The following is a 10,669-nucleotide window of genomic DNA, read 5'->3' as shown; positions in this document are numbered from 1 at the left end:
GGTCAACGGCAAACCCTAGCATAGTGCAGAACCGTTGGCGTGATACGGAGGTCTTGTGTTCTGCAAGCTGGAAAAATACCCGGTCGACAGCCTTGTCGTAGTAAGCCGTCGCATAGACCTGAGATAAGGCCACCATTGGCACCGTTTCGATTCTTGACAGTGCAGGAGCAAGCTGGGAGTACTTGAGGCATTCTATGACCGGCGACATATAGGAATCATACGCCAATGGGTTAAGATCAATGACAAGACATTGTTGGGGTCGGATGGGAAGAATCTGTGAGGTTGCATGAACAGAAGATGATTCAGCCATTGTTGCAGGTTTGGTGAAGAAGATGAACAGTGAAGCGCTCTGGAGGTTTTTGTTCTTTAGAAAATCCGGAAGCAGTAAAAAGGTAAATGGTGTTGTAGACTTCCTTTTATAGTGATGGATTGGAGAGAGAAAAATCGTTTCATATCTTCTATGCGATGATCACGTAGGAAAGATAGTGTCAGATTCCTAGGATCACGCTACCCAACAAGCGCCGTTTCAGAGAGAGAAATCGTTTCCGTTTCCACACACGCTGCTAATGCCAGATTAATGACGCTTCAATATCGCACACGCGTCCTTTAAGTGTCAGAAAAAGCGCGGCCGTTTCAAATTCACGCGCCCTCCTTTTACCGTCGTTTGAATTTCTATCCTTTTAACTCCCGCCGAGTCAGCAACTTTTTGTCTTTTCCCCTTTTAAACGGCTGTTTTCAATTAATGACCCACGTGGCTAATTTTTGACCACAACTTCATTAGTAACCATCCAGTAATAATCCAGCCTGTAAAATAATTAGTAACGGAGTTTGGGAAAATCAAAGATTTTCGTGCAAAGAGTGTAAAAGAAAAAAGAAATAAAGCAACTCTTTTAAGGATATTTTGTGATGTCAATAATGACACGAAACTGATGATCCCGGGCACGAATCTCTTCCTTCAAAGTCAAGAGAGACCTCAAAGTGTTAGTGTGGAATCCCGTTGAATTACGATCAAACACTTATCAATAAATGTTGAAAGGCTTCTTTTAATTAGGCTAAATAAGGGTGGTTTCGCTTTGATTCAACAATACAATTCTTGATATAAGAACGAGAGTGAACAAAGTACTTGTGAGACCGTTGTAGCCTGTTGAACAAGTAGGTGGGAATTTGTTTTATAGTGGCTTGGATTAATATGAAATCTCAAAAAAAATGTAAAACTGGATTGGTTGGGAAGAAATGTTATGGTGTGTAACAATTTCATTGGAATCACGCAAAAGAAAAATTGAGATTCCTTGAGGGTACATTCGTCAATGCATCGGTGAAAACTTGATCAAATTAATTGGTCACCATCAATTCATTGGTGTTGACTTTTGGGTTTCACTCAGCTCGTAGTGACACGAAACTGAGATCATAAACACAGATGTTGTGTAACCATAAACCTCAGTGGTAATTTCTGAGAGTCTCAAGGGTTACGTTGATGAAATGATTGTAATGGAGAGGAGTAATGGGGATGGTGTAAGAAAACATAGTACCTCTGCTGCGAAAATAAGGACCAAGCAGGAGACTCTTAACTCATGTGAGAAGAGAGTGAGGTAGCTCACGATTAGAATAAATAGGTTAGCCTTATTGGGAAGACAAGGTTTGTGTATACCAGGTCATGAAGGCTATTATTCAAAATCTTATGAGGCTTGGGACACATACAGCAACATGCTTGTAGGGACACGTAAGAAGTCAACAAATATATCCCCATAAACAAATAAGCATACAAGAAAAATTAATTAAAATATTTTTGGAGTTTTTGAAAGTTATAAGAAAAATAAAATAAAAAAAATAAAAGAAAAGAAAAAAAAATAAGACTAAAATAAAAGTAAAACTTAAAAAAAACTTTGAGAAAAAAAAAAGAAAAGAAAAACCGAACCCGAACGTTCGGTTGGTTTCGGTTCTAGAAAATTTTGAAAAACCGAACCCGAACCTTCGGTTGGTTTTGGTTTCACAAAATTTTGAAAACCGAACCCGAACCTTCGGTTGGTTTCGGTTCCACAAAATTTTGAAAACCGAACCCGAACTTTCGGTTGGTTTCGGTTCCACAAAATTTTGAAAACCGAACCCGAACCTTCGGTTGGTTTCGGTTCCACAAAATTTTGAAAACCAAACCCGAACCTTCGGTTGGTTTCAGTTCCACAAAATTTTGAAAAACCGAACCCGAACCTTCGGTAGGTTTCAGTTTTGGAAAATTTTGAGAAACGAATGAATTTAGATATACAAGAAATAAATACTTTTAACACAAAGAAAAACAAAATTGTACAAGAAATATACAACACAGAAAAACTACCTTTGAAGTAATGAGCGAGTCAGATGGTTGAACCGAACCCGAACGTTCGGTTGGTTTCGCTTCTTACGTTTGAGGTTGAGAGGTAGTGTGAGGTACTGACTCTGATTCCATCATACCTAGCCCTTGCAATATTTTGTTGAATGATGCTTCAGGAAGAGCTTTGGTAAAGACGTCAGCCAGTTGATCAGTGGTTCTTACAAAGTGAACTTCGACATTTCCATCTTCCACATGATCTTTGATGAAGTGATACCTCAGTGCTATATGTTTGGTTTTAGAGTGTTGCACTGGATTATGACAGATCCTAATTGCACTTTCAGAGTCACAATATAGTGGGATCTTCTTCATATTGAGTCCATAGTCTCGAAGTTGACTCTGGATCCAAATCACTTGTGATGTGCAGGATGCAGCGGCAATGTATTCCGCTTCGGCAGTAGACAGCGACACACATGTTTGTTTCTTGGATTGCCAGCTGACCAATTTCCCATCAAGAAATTGACAGCCACCAGTTGTGCTTTTACGGTCGAGTCCACATCCTCCAAGGTCAGCATCAGAATAGGCTTGAACGAAGAAGCCGGAATTGGATGGATACCATAGACCTAAGGAGGTGGTTCGCTTGAGATAGCGTAAGATGTTCTTCACTGCAAGCATGTGAGGTTCGCGTGGGTTTGCCTGAAATCGAGCACAGTAACACATAGAAAACATGATATCAGGCCTGCTAGCAGTTAGATACATCAGTGAGCCTATCATTTGACGATAGAGCGTGATATCGACAGCCGGTTTGTCTAGAGATGGGGTAAGCTTGGTGCCGAATGCCATTGGGACTTTGACTTTTGAGTCTCCCATCATGCCAAACTTCGCTAGGAGAGTCTTCGTGTAAGCTTCCTGATTAATAAAGATGCCTTCGGGTCCCTGTCTTATGTTTAAACCAAGGAAAAAGTTAATAGGACCCATTGAGCTCATTTCAAACTTAGTCTCCATCAGCTTTCTGAATTCAGTTGTTAAGCTGGGATTCGTGAAGCCAAAGATGATGTCATCGACATAAATTTGAACTATCATAAGGTGGTTACCTTCCTTTTTGCGAAAGAAGGTTGGGTCAACCGAACCTTGTTTAAATTTAGACATCTTTAAAAATTTTGTAAGCGTTCATACCAGGCTCTCGGAGCTTGTTTAAGGCCGTACACAGCTTTATCCAGAATATAGCAATGATTTGGATACCGTTCGTTCACGAACCCAGGAGGTTGCTCCACATATACAGTTTCTTCGAGTTCTCCATTGAGAAATGCACACTTAACGTCCATTTGGAAAACCTCAATGTTTTTGTGAGCAGCATAAGCCAGAAATATTCTAACGGATTCTAGCCTAGCTACGGGAGCGAAAGTCTCTTCATAGTCTATCCCTTCCTCCTGACAGTATCCCTTAACCACCAGACGAGCCTTGTTCCTTATGACATTACCTTCCTTGTCCATTTTGTTCCTAAAAACCCATTTGAGACCAATAACCGAAGCATTTGGAGGAGTTGGAATGAGGCGCCAGACTTTATTCCTTTCAAACTCGTTCAGTTCGTCTTGCATTGCTTGAATCCAATCAGAGTGATCGAGGGCAGTGTTCACTGTCTTAGGTTCAACTTTTGATACGAATGAGTTAAACATACAAAACTCAACCTTTGAAAATAAGGATGTCTGTTTTGCCTTCAGTTGAGATCGGGTCAGAACCTTTTCAGATACATCTCCAACTACCTGAGAGATGGGATGATCTCTGGTCCATTTGGTAAGAGGAGGGTAATTCGGATCGAAGGTTGGATCTAGTTCAGCGTTGATCATCTCTTCCGGCTCAGATTGGCTATCGTAATCAAGCGTCATATCATCATGCTCCCCCTCAATTGATGAGTCTTGAGAAACATGAGGTTCATGGGTTTCTTGAGGTGCTGGACTTTCAGGCGTTGAAGCACCTTCGGTTGGAGAGGCACCTTCGGTTGGTGAAGGACCTTCGGTTGAAGTAGTAGAGCTTGGCTCTCCCTGGACTTGTGAGCTTGGCTCCCCCTCAACATGAGAACTTGGCTCCCCCTCGACTGAGGCATTGTTGGATGGAGATTCATCAGTGGGCGATTCTCCTTCATGCATTCTTCTTGCAGCATCTTCGACAATTTGCTTCATATGATCAACTTTGTTGTCAGCTGCACCGGCTTCTGAGAGAGAAGCTATTTCCGGTTCATCAAAGATTTCCAGGAATTTCTCATATAAATTGGCAATCGAGACTGTGACTTGGCCAGTTTGAGGAAAGATTTCTCCGGCAGTGACTTCTATGGCCTGTAGCTTTTTGACATAGCTATCATCAAAAGTCACATAGTATGTCTCTTCAATCCTTCTTGAACATTTGTTTAGGACCCTGTACGCCTTGGATGTTAGTGAGTAACCCAGAAAGATTCCCTCGTCGGCTTTGACATCAAACTTGTTGCGGTGTTCTTTAGAGTTAAAGATGAAACACCTTGAGCCAAACACATGGAAAAATTTCACATTGGGTTTTCTGTTATTTATTATCTCATATGGTGTGAGCGTGAATCGCTTATTGAGATAGGACCTGTTCTGTGTATAACAAGCAGCAGAAATAGCGTCAGCCCAAAAATAAAGAGGTAAGGAAGCGAAACTTAGCATAGTTCGGGCAGCTTCACACAAAGATCGGTTTCGTCTTTCAACTATTCCGTTCTGTTGTGGTGTGTAGGGAGCCGAGAAATTGTGACTAATTCCCTTTTCTGCAAGAAACTCTTCAAACTCCCTGTTCTTGAATTCAAGACCATTGTCGCTCCTGATGTTGCGAACGACCTTCTTGAGCTGGACTTTAATTAGCTTGATAAACACTTTCAGTTTTTGAGTCGCTTCAGATTTGAGCTTTAGAAAGAAAACCCATGTAAATCGTGAAAAGTCATCAACGATAACAAGAATATACTTGCTACCACCGATGCTTTCGATAGATGAAGGACCACACAAATCGATATGAAGTAATTCGAGTGGTTCAACAACTTTTGTGTTGATTACAGATGGGTGACTTTGACGACTCTTCTTGCCCATTTCGCATGCGGCACACAAATGTTCTCTGTCGAACTTGAGCAATGGAAGACCTCTAACATGACCTCCAGTGACAAGTCGGTTGATATCTTTGAAATTGAGATGAGAGAGTCTTCGGTGCCATAACCAGCTTTCATGGGATTGAGCTTTTGATAACAGGCATATAGCTGGGTTTCCTTTGATGGGTTTCATGTTTAGAGGAAACATTTCACCCTTTCGCTCTGACTTGAGAATCACTTTCTTTGTCTTTTTCTCTATGATTTCAGAACCTTCATCATCGAATGAGACTTTGAGACCTGTACCTCCAACAAGCTGAGATACACTGATGAGGTTGTGTTGGAGTCCTTCCACATAAGCCACCTTCCTTATTGTAAAGTCACCATTCGTTATCATCCCGTATCCTTTTATGGTGCCGAAAGAATTATTTCCAAACTTAACGTTGCCACCATTTGCAAGAGATCTGTATTCCCTAAGCTCCTCTTTCCTCCCTGTCATGTGACGCGAGCAGCCACTGTCGATGTACCATTCTTCGTCAAACTGCTCGTCACTTATAACCTGCAAAAATTAAGCAGATTTAGGAACCCAAAGTTTCTTGGGTCCATGTGAGCTTTTCATGGGAACGGGAATAGTAAGAGAGATGTCAACTAGATATGTTCGTTTTATTAGAGTTGTTTCATCTTTCTTTTTAATGGTAAAGACTTTTATTTTGTTGGCATTAGGTGTGTTCGTTTTGGACTCTGGTTTGGATTCATCAACCTTCTGCTTTCCCTTCTGTTCAGCTGATGAATGAGGTTTTTGAGAACGTGCGGGATTAGCTTTAGAACAAGATGGAGATGAATTAGTGAAAGTAGAAGAATTAGAAGAACGAGAAGAGTTAGAATGAGAGGTTTTGGATGGAGAGGACTTCCTGGCTGATGACTCTGGGTGACCCATTTGCTTTTGATCATTGGATGGACTAACCTTCGAGTCTTGTCCTCTTTTGACTTCAGAGCCGAACCTCTGTGTTCGGTTGGAGTTGTTCTTGGAACCGAACCTTTGGTTTCGGTTGAAGTCCTTTTCAGAACCGAACCTTTGCTTTCGGTTGGTATTCTCTTGTGAACCGAACCTTTGCCTTCGGTTGGTATCCTCTTGTGAACCGAACCTTGACTTTCGGTTGTTAGAACATTCAGGCTTTCTTACAGGATTGTTTTCATACTTCAGATTCTTATCTTGGTGTGAGTAGTATGCAGTCTGGGAGTGCCAGAATTGTTTCCTTTCAGAAAGGTTTTTCCTGTATCTTTGGTTCCTTTCTATCTTCTTATCTCTCATCTGCTTAGGTTGATGATGAACGTTCGCTTTCGTTTTTGTTGTCTCCTTGGCTAGTTCCTTTTGAACTTTAGGAGTTTTACTTTGAGCCGAGGTAGCAGATGGAGTATCCGAAGAGGATTCAGTTTGCACTGAGGGAGTAGAAGGAATGTCTGAAGAGGTTTCACTTTGTGCTATTGGAGTAGAGGGAATGTCTTCTTTTGCTGATCTCCAATCCTCCTGAGGAATGTTTTTCGTACCACTGGTGCTTGGCTCACTGAAATTATCGGGCTTATTCAATGGTTCAGGTATGTATCTCCCTTTTCTCATCCAGGAGGTTCTTTCAGATAGCCCAACGGTTTCGTTCCCATTATCTATTGGAGCTTCCCAGAAGTACTCATCACAGCCATCATCATTGTCTTCGTTTACAATATCTGTGAGCTCAGCTGTTTGATGTTCGGTTACTCCTGTCACTTTGTGTACTTGATTCGGAGTGGTCCTGACCTTTTGATACACAACAGCTTTTTCTACTAATTTCGGGGACTTTTGTTTGGACAATCTAGCGAACTCCACGGAATTTTCAGAAATTAGATTTTTGTGGTTTTCCGTTTCGCTTTTAACAAATTCTGAGCAGTCAACCGTATTCTCTACAGAAATTTCACTCATGTTTTCGTCCTCGTTAAGCTCAGATGCATTTTCAACATCGATTTTGTTTTCTGAGCTAACGTTGGCGTTTAGAGAGTCAAATTTTTGCATGGTTTCGGTTCTCAGTTTAAGTTTGTCATTTTCGTCCAAAAGATTTTTGAGCATGTCCTTGTGGTCTTTGGATTTAATGAAGGACTCAATTTTGTCCAGTCCATACATGTAGGTCGGATTGACATCATCAGACGATATCACACTCTCACAATTATAGGCTTCGGCATCGATTTCATCCTCCTTAAATTCTAGGAAGGGCAAAATCATGCGATGGATCTTTTGGCCTATCTCACAATCCAAGTGAAGTTGAGTAATATTGGAATATAAACGTTTAGCTATTAAACAAAAAACATTTCGTTGTTTTAACAATTTTAAATTGTCTCTCTGCAAATAAATGTTTTCGTCTTTAACTTTAACTAATTCCGACTCTTTTAACTCAATCCACATTCGCCGCTCCTCACTCTTCGACGCCACCCTGCTTAATTGATCAGTCAGGTTAGAATTGGTGACTCGAGTTTGAGTTAAGCTACTATCGAAATGAGAAATTCTTGTATTAACAGTTTTTAGTTCTTTCTCATATGAGGATGGTGGTACTTTAGATGAAATAAAAACAGATTGTACCTTCTTTATCAATTCATCGAGCTCATTGAACTGCTGGCTGAGTGGTTTGGCCGTAAAGCACATATCCTCCTGTACCTTCGGTCCATCACTTCCTCCACCGGTGTTGTATCCCCTCATCTGAGATACGTCAGTCACCATGAAGCATTTTCCTCCACTACTTTCCTCCTTAGCCACATAAGCCTTTCCATGAGTAGGCTTCCTTACTTCTTCGTCTTCTGAGTCAGTAGACCAAACTTCTGTGCTACCGAACTCATCATCATTGACCGAACCCTGCACAATAAGAGCATTAATAGAAGGGTTAGCGGTAGACTTCTTCTTTCTCAACTCATCCAGTCTCTTCTGCAGCACGGCTTCCTCATCATTCCCATCGTCCTTTTCAGCCATCTTCTTAAGAACACAGTCCTTAGCGTAGTGGTTTTTGCCACCACAGTAGAAACAGCTTACTCCGGAATCGCCATCTACCTTCGGTTCCTTCTTGGGCTCTTCTGCCTTCGGTTCATTGTTCGCTTTTTCTGAGCTGTAACTCCCCTGCCAGTTTCGGTTTTTGTTGTTGGGGAATCTCTTCTTTATGAACCTCTTAGGATTGGATACCATCATGGCATAATCCTCAGTCGTGAGGTCATATTCTTCCAAGTTGAGCTCTTCATCCTCCATCACAGCTTTGCTTTTAGATAGGAGGGCCAACGAACCAAGACTAGAAACAACGTTCTTTTCTTGAACCACAATCTTCTCTTGGGACTTCAGAATACCCACCAGTTTTGCTAAAGAGTATGATTTAAACTACTCATGAGCTTTGACTGTCGAAACCACTGCTCTCCATTCAGACCTCAATCCATTCAAGAAAGTAACCTTCTGTTCGATAAGCTTCCTTTAAATATCGTGTTTGATCATCTTGCTGAGAAGATGATTGAAGCGATCAAACGTCTGGGTCACAGTTTCTTCGGCCCCTTGCCTGAATTCTCCAAACTCAGATAGAAGCAAGGTTTGGATAGAATGTTCAAGATCCTCGTCTGTAGAATACAGTTCACGAAGTCTATCCCAAACTTCCTTTGCCGTCGTACATGAGCTAACCAATCTAAACGTGTCAGACTGAAGGGCGAATCTGATCAACCTTAACGCCTTAATATTGCACTGGAATTTGTCCTTTTCATCTTGTGCAATTTCCTTCACATCCTTAAGCAGATCGTTGTAGTCTTTTTGTGTCTTGATGATTCTGGATGTCGCAGAATGAGAAAACGGTCCATTGATGATGGCTTCCCATATGAGATAACCATTATCCTCCGATCCAATCACGTAATCTTCAAAATGATGCGCCCATACTTCATAGTCATGGGTGTATAAGATTGGAATCTTTGTCGTCGAACCGATGCTGTTGGAAATATTAATAGGGTTTGATTGCGTCGCGTCCATTATGATCGTAAAAACCTGTTCAAAGATTAGACTTGTAATAAAGCAGATTAGGGCAAAACAATAAATATCAAGATAGGTCAATTAATATGACGGCTCAATAAATATCGATGAATGCGGAAAAACCCTAATGGAAATCTTTTTCACAAAAAAGATGTGTATCGATTACACAGCCTCCTGCTCTGATACCAATTGATGGGATTAAAACAACTTTTAATCTATGAAGATCGATTAGATCTTGAACAAGTTTATGAGTGTAAAATAATAAGAACGCAATAATAAGAACAAAACAGCTTGAATCAAACGTGTCGAATGATTAAATAAAATCCTCAGAGGAGCTCGATTAAGAACATCAACTGTAGAGGATTAGAAGATTACAAGAACGATTGAAGAAAAATATTGTACTCTTGATTAATCGCTATATCGATAATCTCAGCAATCTTAACCTAATATGCATGCAAGCATTTAACTTATATACAATACATAAAAGGCTCTCGGTTGGACAAGCCCAAACCGGAGAATACAAGGCTAAACTAACGAGCCCAAAAGACGCAACATCAAAATAATCTTCAGCCCAACACATTGCCTTTTGTTCTGAGACCTTTGAAAAGAGGCAAGTAACTTGTTCAGGAAGGTTGCTATTCATATCAATAATGTAAGCATTTCCATCCCTCCTATATTTGACAAGAATCCATTCTTCCGGGATGACAATGCCTGGCTTGAGAATCATACATTCCTTGTCAGTGAAATGTGTAGAATAACCTTTGTCGTATATCTGAGACACACTCAACAAACTATGCTTTAACTCGGGAGCAAAATTGACATTCTCGAAACTTAACACTTCATTTGTAACGGTTCCTCTCTGAGTGATCTTCCACCTTCTCCACCCGCAAAGGAAACATATCCCCCATTAAAAGATTGAATGTTGTTCAGTTGAGAGATATATCCTGTCATATGTCAGGAGCAGCCACTGTTGACGAACCAAGGTCTGACTAGATTCCTCCGCAACTGTCCCTGCAAAATGTGTGCGATCATTCAGATTTGGGAACCCAGGTCATCACTTTCTCAGGTTGACCCTTCACTTTTTCAGATTTATCATTATTTACTAACTTTTCAGAGGATGTTGATGATGGATTGGAATTTATTTTGGGCATCCATTGGTAATTAGGTTTCCTAACAATCATCGATGGTTTTGAAATAGGTTTCTTATCAGTTTGCATTGAGCACTTGGGTTTTCTACAAGAAGTGGTTAAAGACCTAGAGCTGCTCC

The sequence above is a fragment of the Lactuca serriola genome, chromosome 6 (assembly GCF_051521515.1).
Source record: "Lactuca serriola cultivar US96UC23 chromosome 6, Lser_US96UC23_V15, whole genome shotgun sequence".
NCBI classification, from domain to species: Eukaryota; Viridiplantae; Streptophyta; class Magnoliopsida; order Asterales; family Asteraceae; genus Lactuca; species Lactuca serriola.
This window is presented reverse-complemented; position numbering follows the sequence as displayed.